The following is a 9441-nucleotide window of genomic DNA, read 5'->3' as shown; positions in this document are numbered from 1 at the left end:
CTCAAGTTTAAGAGGCTACAAGTCTGAATTCAGGGTGTGGCTCTAGGGGAAAGTCCTTCACTTTTTCAGCCTCTAGTAGCCGGCAATCCTTGGAGTTCCTGGGCTTGTAGATACATCTGCTTCCGTTGTCATCAGGTCGTGTTGGTCTTCCTTGATTTGTGTTGACTTGTCTCTTCATCAAGGAGCCCTGGTGGCACAGTGGTTAAGTGCTGGACTGCTAACCAAAAGGTCAACATTTCGAACCCACGGGCCACTCCATGGGGGAAAGATGTGGCAGTCTGCTTTCATAAAGATTACAGCTAAAAACCCTATGGGACAGTTTCTACTCTGTCACATGGTATTGCTATGAGTCGGAATCGACTCGACAGCACCCAACAACATCTAACACCCAGGACTCTGATTTAGTTCTTCTGACTCCAAATCAAGGGCACTGCTTTTCCTACTGAACTAGGCAGAAAGGGGTACTTTGTCATTTTTTATGTGGGAAGGCAAAGGTTTATGCCTCTTACGTGTCGTTTATCAATGACTCCTTTTACGCACTGTGGCTGACTTTTATCTTGCTCACACAAAAACCACTTTGCCCCCCCCTTCGCTGTAACAGAACCCTGATCTTGTTCAGAGAGGTGGGGGCAGTGGGAATCCCTCTTCTGGGAGAGGAAGCCCCAGCCCAGTGTCATAAGGGTGGGGAGGTTAACCCTGATTGGCATAAGTCAATCATCTACCCTTGCCATTGACTGGCCTACGGGTTGACATGTAGCCCAGTTCTGGCCAATGAGGTATAAGTGTATTCCTCTGGATGGCTCCTGGGAGAGATTTTGTTACTGAATAAAAAGACAGGACCCAGCTCAAGGAGAAAACCTCTTAGTCCCACTTTCTCCTTTGGGTGCAGTTGTACAAACTGTAACAGTCTCCTTGTAACCATAAATCAGCACCAGAGATGGCAAAGCAGAAAGACAGAGAAGGCCAGTCCATCCTTCAAGACATTGTTGAGTTGCCACATCCAAACTGAATCTGCCTTCCCAGACTCCTTACTATGGAAGATAATTAAATTTTGTCTTTATTTCTTAAATTACTGTTAGTGAATAAGCTGTTATTTCCTAATCGGTACATCCACTATTGGAGGCAGTGGTGTGGTTCAGTGGTAGAATTTTTGCCTTCCATGAGGGAGACCTGGGTTCGATTCCTGGCCAATGCACCTCATGCCCAGCTACCACCTGTCTATCAGGGTAGGCTCACACATTGCTATGATGCTGGACAGGTTTCAGTGGATCTTCCAGACTAAGATGGACTAGGAAAAAAGACCTGGCAATCTACTTCTGCAAATCAGCCAATGAAAACCCTACGGATCACAATGATCCAACTCACAACCACTCATGGGGATGGTGTAGGACCAGGTAGCATTTCATTCAGTTGTGCGTGGGGTCACCATGAGTTGGGGACCAGATCAATGAGAGCTAACAACAATAATATCCACAATTATATTTGCTTTTTAAACAAGAACTTAAATGACTAAAAATATCCACTTACAGTTCCCTACAGTTTCTAAACAAGATAGTACAAGAAAAAATTCAGAGCCGTGGATTCTACTGGTCTGCAAAGGAGACGGGGTCTTGTTGACCAGCATGCTCAGGAAAGTCTTCATGCAGCACAGGGCACTGGGGCCAAGACTTAGAGAATGGATGAGAGTTGACCAGGCAGACAGAAACAGTACGGGTGTTCCAAATGCAGGAGGCAGATCCCAGTATGAACAAAAGATGACAATTCCTTCAGTTAACCTCGTTGTCAGTTGCCACTGAGTAGACTACGGCTTGTGGCAACTTCAGGCAGAGTAGAGTGAAATGTTGCCTAGTCCTGCATCACCTTCACCATTGTCAGTCTGCTCGAGTCCATTGTTGCGGCCACTGTATATTTTGAGTGCCTCCCAACCTGGGGGGCTCATCTTTCAGCAGAATATCAGACAGTGTTCCGCTGTGATCCGTTAAGGTTTTCATTGCCTAATTTTCAGTAGTAGATCACCAGGCCTTTCTTCCTACTCTGTCTTAGTCTAGAAGCTCTGCTAAAACCTGTCCACCATGAGTGACCCTGCTGGTGTAACTTTCAGCATCAGAGCAATACATGAACCACCACAGTATGACAAACCGACAGATCCTTAGAAGACCCGGGTTGTAGTCTGTGTTTCAACTCTTACCTGAGTGTTTCAGCTCTTGCGGACCCCAGTAGGAAGCCTTGCTCTTTCGGCCTTACAACTCTCCCTAAGGAGGAGCAAGCCAAGCATCTGTTAAGGCAGGAGGGTCCGTGGTTGAGCGGCACAGTAAGAGTGCTCCCTTCTATACCCCAACTCCAGCCTGTAGTGTGTGCCCTTAGCTGAGTGAGTTCCCTGCCTTCCTGGTATACCTTCCACCTGAGGCTGAGGTCTTTATTTCCTTCCTTTGTGATGGAAGTCAGAATCTGGGAGTCAGGGGGCCAGACCACCAGCCCAAAAAGTTCTGTCAGGACACTAGAAGGTTCTCTTAAGCTAATAGCACTCCTGGTGGCCTGTGGCAAATTCTCCAGTTTCTAAGTGTGAACAGGCATATTAGGTTCCTTGAATAATCTAACACTATTAATGATGAAAATACCATTGAAGACAAAATAAATAAATGAAACCATGTGGTTTTTTTTTTTCTGATAGTTTTTCATTTTTATTCTCTTCCATTTTTTCCATAGACTATTATTTAGAGTAGGAGCTCTGGCAGTGTGATGGTTAAATGCTCAGCTGCTCAACAAAAAGAAGAAAACCTGGTGTCTAGTACTGGTATACCACTAGCTGAGTTATGTGGTCTTAGTTGAGTAGGTCATTTATTAAATTTTGGCCCTACTTTCCTCATTTATAAGGCATAAGTCGTTGGGACTTTTCTAAACAAAAGTCTTGTTTTAAGAGGTTGTTCATTATAATTGCTCTTTTTCTAGATACTGAAATCAGAGAATTCTTACATTTTCCTCCTTCACCACCATTTATAAAGCGGGAGAGCATTTTAAGTACAGAGAACAAAATAGGCAAAGGTAAGAGCAAGCTACAGTGGTAGCCATCCAAGGAACACCAGTTGGTCTCTATTTGCCTGGAGCAACAGAGGAAGAAGGACAGTCAGGAATAGGAGCCGGAAATACAATGTGTAGCTAATTGCCTCCATAACAACTGCCTCCTTTGCCATGAGACCAGAAGACCTGGATGGCACCTGGCTACCATTACTGAATGATTTCATCAAAGATTCTGTTGAAGAACACTGATCACAAGTGGGAAAAATGAGGAACAGAATTTCAAATTCTCATGGAATCCAGACTTCCTGGAGCCATGGAGGCTGGATAAACCCCTGAAACTTCTGCTTTGAGATAATCAGTAAAGAATGTCTGCCTTGAGCATTGTGTTCTCTTAAAGAACTATCTATACGGGATCAAAGGGGCAACAGCAACTCAAAAGGTTAGATAGGAAGCTTGGGGGCAGTGAGTTTATGTTAATGGTGGAGGAACAATTTGGAAAAGGAAGGTGAGAATGGTTGTACAACTTGAAGAATGTAATCCACACCATTGAATAGTACGTGTAGAAATTGTTAAATTGGTGTACGTTTTGCTGTGTATATTTTTAGCGGCAACAAGAATGACAAAGAGCAAACTGCAGCTTGGTGGCCACAGAAGATCTAGACAGACCCACAGCCTTGTAGCTTCCACCTTCTCTAGTGTCTTTACCGAAGCCCTTTACCTATGGATTCTTCTGGGTTTCAGAGCTTGATCGGGTCCAGTAGAATGGTTGAACAGGCACAGGTAGGGCTCAAGTTAGAAGCAGGAGGAGAACATCCGGTGAGCTCTGGAGGGGGCATGCCAAATCTGCTGCTTTTATATCTGAGTCTTCAGTAGGGTCCCAACAAAGGTGAGAGCCAGTTTTCAGCTTTGCTGATGGAAGTTGAAGAACCATCTGTCCATACCTGTGGAATGCTTCTGGGCAGAGCCGTGTCCCCAAAGACCAGCCCCATGGTGGCAGTGGAAATGAGTGACATGCCCAAGCAAAGGAGGACTGCAAGGTCTTTACCACAACAAGATCCTCCCTTCAATGCAAGCTTTGGAGGATCAAAGTTTTTGTTTCATTAGAGGAGTTGGTGGTCTTTTCATAATACCCAAAAGGTGAAAACAACTCAAGTGTCCATCGACAGATGAATGGATAAATCATATGTGGTACATCCATGTAATGAAATATTATTCAACTACAAAGAGAAATGAAGTCCTGATACTCACTACAAGATGAATGAATCTTGAAAACATACGGAGTGAAATAAGTCAAACACAAAAGGACAAATACCGTATGATCACACTTAAATGAAATATCCAGAATAGGCAAACGCATGGAGACCAAAGTTCACTAGTGGCTACCTGGGGCAGGTGGGAGGGGGAAATGGGGAGGTATTGCTTGAGTAGAAGTGAGCTTCTGTTAAAGGTGATAAAAATTTGGAAATGGATGGTGATGGTTGCACATTACGATGAAAGGAGTTAATGTCACTGAACTGCACATGTAAAAGATGGTGGGAATGTTTTGTTACATATATTTCACCACAATAAAAATTTAAAAATTAAAGGAGCTAGTGGATTTTTTAAGGAGCCCCTGATGGCTCAGTGATTAAAGTGCTCAGCTGCTAACCGAATGGTTGGCTGTTCAAACCCACCAGCCTCTCTGAGGGAGAAAGATGAGGCAGTCTACTGCCATAATGATTTACAGCCTTGGAAACCCTATGGGGCAGTTCTACTCTGTCCTATAGGGTCGCTATGAGTTGGAATCGACTCAACGGCAATGGATTTTGGGTGAATTTTCTTACCTAAAACTTAGGTTTTAATGCTGGGATTTTAGCTTCAGCAACCCATGGAGAAAGGCAGTAGACAACTGGAATAGGGCAGGTAGGAAAGGAAAGGGGTTTGGGGAAGGTGACAGTAATGAGGCTGACCCCATAGGGATATCATGTCTACTACAGTGACCTGGTGTTGGGGTCGAACAGATGGGCATTGGGGGCTTCCAGTTTAGGGCTAACAATGGAAGGTGCTAAGCCTCAGGAGATACTCAAGGTAAAGCCTCAAACAATGCCTCAGAGTAAGGGGAAGAGGATCTATGCCTTAGGGAGAGGACTAACAAGTGTAGACAGCGTCTTGGTACCTATGCATGTCCCAGTGCCATCAGGGAGCAGAAACTGAGGTCAGAAGCAGAGGCAGCCCCATGGGGATGGGTAGTGGAGGAGTCGTTAGGCAGAGGGCTATCCCAAGCATTACTAATGTAATAGTAGTTCACACTCTTGAGTGTTTCTTCTGGTCCAGGCACTATTATAAATGCTTTTCTGGATCCCTGCTTAATCCTCACAACTACCCTATTATTGATTTCATTTTACTTGGACCCACAATCAACGCCCATGGAAGCAGCAGTCAAGAAATCAAATGACGTATTGCATTGGGCAAATCTGCTGCAAAAACCTCTTTAAAGTGTTAAAAAGCAAAGATATCACTTTGAGGACTAAGGTGCGCCTGATCCAAGCCATAGTCTTTTCAGTTTCCTCGTATGCATGTGAAAGCTGGACAACAAATAAGGAAGACTGAAGAAGAATCGACACCTTTGAATTAGGGTGTTGGCAAAGAATAGTGACTAGACCATAGACTTCCAGAAGAATGAACAAATCTGTCTTGGAAGAAGTACAGCCAGAATGCTCCTTAGAAGGGAGGATGGCAAGACTTCGTCTTACGTACTTCGGACACGTTATCAGGAAAGACCAGTCCCCGGAGAAGAGCATCATGCTTGGTAAAGTAGAGGGTCAGCGAAAAAGAGGAAGACCCTCACCAAATGGACTGACACAGTGGCTGCAACAATGAGCTCAAACATAGCAACAATGGTGAGTATAGCACAGGACTGGGCAGTGTTTCTTTCTGTTGTCTGTAGGGTCACTATGGGTAGGAACTGACTCGATGGCACCTAACAGCAACAGCAACAATATCTCCACCAGTTAGTCTTTTGGAATCTCTTTCCTTTTCCATTCACTGGGGATTTCTCTTCTTCACAAATTCTAGAAATAATAACAATAGCTTCAATATTGTCCTCCTGGTCCTGAAATTGACTGGGATGCTGTGATGGTTAATTTTATGAGTCAGCTTGGCTATACTTCTTTCCCAGTGGTTTGGCCAAACGCTAGTCTAGTTGTGGTTCCATAATGTAATCATCTTCCATAATGTAATCTCATGTCATGCAATTAAGCAATCAGTTGAAAAGTTTCCTTAGGGTGTGTTCTGCCTCTAGACCATAAATAGATATTTTGGCAGAACTTGCTCTCTCTCTCCACTCTGCACTCTTCCTGTAGTATGACCTCCGGGTCTTTGGACACAAGCCTGCAGGAATCTTCAGCCTGCAACCTGACCTATAGATTTTGGACATGTCAGCCACTCCCCCAATTGCATGAGCCAATCCATTGAAGTAAATCCCTCCCTCTCGCTCTATAAAATAACCCTAACCCACTGCCATTGAGTCAATTCTGACTCATAGCAACTCTATAGAGTAGAGTAGAACTGCCCCATAGGGTTTCCAAGGAGCAGCTAGTGGATTTGAACTGCTGACCTTCTGGTTAGCAGCCAAGCTCTTAACCACTGCGCCACCAGTGATGTGTATGACACTGGTTGTGTTTCTCTAGCCAACCCTGACTGAGACAGATGCTTGCCATCACTCCTGTTGCTTTTTAAAAACACAGTTTTTAAACTTTTGAACCTGGAGCCAAAACTATCCCAGGAAATCATCTCTAAACTAAGCAACGATTTAGTTCAGTAAAGAATGTCTGCCTTGAGCATTGCGTCCTATCCAAGAAATACCTGTATGAGATTGAAATGACAACAGCAACTCTAAAGCACAGATGAGAACTTTAAGGGGCAGAGAGCATATTTTCACTGTGGTGAAAACAATAGGGGCAGAGAGAGTAAAAATGTGATTTTGTGAAAAATGTAAGCATTGTCAATGAACAGTACATGTAAAATTATTGAACCAGTGTATATTTTTACCAAAAATAAAAACCATAGTTTTTTTTGCTCTTTTTTCTTTTTTTTTTTTTTTTTATTGTACTTTAGGTGAAGTTTTACAGAACAAATAGTTTCTCATTAAACAGTAGTACACATGTTGTCTTATGACATTGGTTAACAACCCCACAACGTGTCAACCCTCTCCCTTCTCGACGTTTTTTTTTTGGTGAAAATATACATAGCCAAAGATACACCATTTCAAAAAATTTCTACGTGAACAGTTCAGTGACATCGACTACGCTCTTCCAATTGTGCTGCTGTTCTCACTTTAGATGAAGGTTTACAGAACAAAATAGTTTCTCATTAAACAGTTAGTACACATGTTGCCCTATGACAATGGTTAACAACCATACAACACATCAACACTGTCCCTACTCAACCTTGGGTTCCCTATCACCAGCTTTCCTGTCCCCTTCTGCCTTCTGGACCTTGTCCCTGGACTGCTATGCCTCATTAGTCCCTAAAAACCATAGTTTTTGAAAGTCTTCTTCAATTATCTCATTAGGTGATTAAGCAGAGTTTCTATCCTCTTACCAGACTTTTGTTTTCTTTAATTAATGATCACCATCTATAAATTTTTAATACATTTAATGGAGAGGGAAAATTATAACAAAAGCTTGTGAATTGCCTTTCCTCTCCATCACATAGAGAGCGTTTTCCCTGATTCTCCTTTTGGAGAATGTTCCTCTGTTTTCATTCTCTGGCATTCCTGGTCTTGTCTCTCCTTCTCTGTGTTCCTCCTTTCCATAGCAGTACTTTTCAGTCAAGTGGATTTTTAACACCATGACTTGTTTCCCCTTGTGATTGCTTTAGACCTCTTCATAGTTAGAGGAACTAACACCTGGTTTACTGAGAATTTATGTGAAGGACACACAGCCTCTGGACCGTGGATGAAACCAAAGCTCAACTCACCAGATAACATTCATCGGCCCTCTTTGTTTTTCTAACTTCACTTTTTTCCTAGGTTTGGGTCCTAAAATTGACTTCGGGCAGATGATTTGCACTTTCAATTTCAAACTAGGAAAAAAAATTATTAATAAAAATTGTAAACATACACGTGTGTGTGTGTGTGTGTGTGTGTGTGTGTATACAAGTGGTCCTTGGGTGGTGCAAAGAGTTAATGCCTTCAGCTCCGAACCAAAAGGTTGGAGGTTTAAACTTACTCTGACGTGCCTTGGAAGAAAGGCCTGGTGATCTACCTCTGAAATCTCAGCCATTGAAAACCCTATGGAGCACAGTTCTACTCTGACACACATGGGGTCACCACGAGTTGGGGTCAACTTGATGGCAACTGATTATATATATATATATACATATATATATAAAATACCCATGACTCAGCTTCAATAATTTCATAGAAATCTTGGACATTTTATTACTTAATTTGTGATTACTTTAGTATGTGAAGAAAGGTAAATTTTATGCAAGTAGTAAACTCTTATTTGGTCGAGTTTTAAATTTTAGCAGGAAAAACCACACTTCTGTTTGACTTGATGCTTTGAATATAGATGTGTTTTCTGTCTAAAAATACTTATTTATCATATCTAGAGATTAACTTTTTTCTCCTGTGTGGATAAACAGGAGCTATTCTAAAAATACAGAAACAATGATTACCATAATTTATATAGGTCTTCTGAGGAAATTTTTATCACAGAAATTGTAGAAACAAAGTTATTTAGCAGTCTAAAAAACTTAGTGGGAAGCAGCTTATGAGTTCGTGCCTTTCAGGTAATAACTGGAAGCCATGTTCTCAGTTTAGCTAGAATTTTATGAACTATTATTTTTTCAACAGAAGAAATCTAAAGCCACTTATCCCACGCGTTCTTTCCTCCACAGTAGGGTTAGACGAGCTGGGCAGTCTGACGTTCTTACAGATGCCACATCTGCTAGATGTTTGCATCTGATGATGGCCTAGAAAGCTGCAGGGCCATGTTCCCACATTCCCCTAACTTCGGGCTCAGGTGGGCCTTTATCCTGGGGTAGGGTGTGGCTGGCTTCTCCCTGAAGGTCTACTGCTGCTGGAAGACTCAAAAAGCAGTCTGGGAAGAGCCTGGAAGAGGTGCAGGAAGGAAAGGGATGGTCTTCCACTGACATTGCCAGCAGACCTGCCCTGTGGGTGTGTCTGGAGTTAGGAGAACTTCTGCCGAAGGAGACTGAAGATGGAGCACCCAGCTCGTCACCCTTCCTTACTTAGAGTAGAAGCTAAATTTATACCAAACTTCCTAGTTGTAGCCTGGCCATTACACACAACTCGGACACTTTATATACTCATACAAAATGGTTCCCAAGCCTCCACAACATGTTATCTGTAGTGTTGTTGTTAGGTACCATCGAGTGGATTTTCAACTTCTAGCGACTCCATGTGACAAAGTAGAA

This window comes from Trichechus manatus, unplaced genomic scaffold (genome assembly GCF_000243295.1).
Source record: "Trichechus manatus latirostris isolate Lorelei unplaced genomic scaffold, TriManLat1.0 scaffold00118, whole genome shotgun sequence".
Taxonomy (NCBI): Eukaryota; Metazoa; Chordata; class Mammalia; order Sirenia; family Trichechidae; genus Trichechus; species Trichechus manatus.
This window is presented reverse-complemented; position numbering follows the sequence as displayed.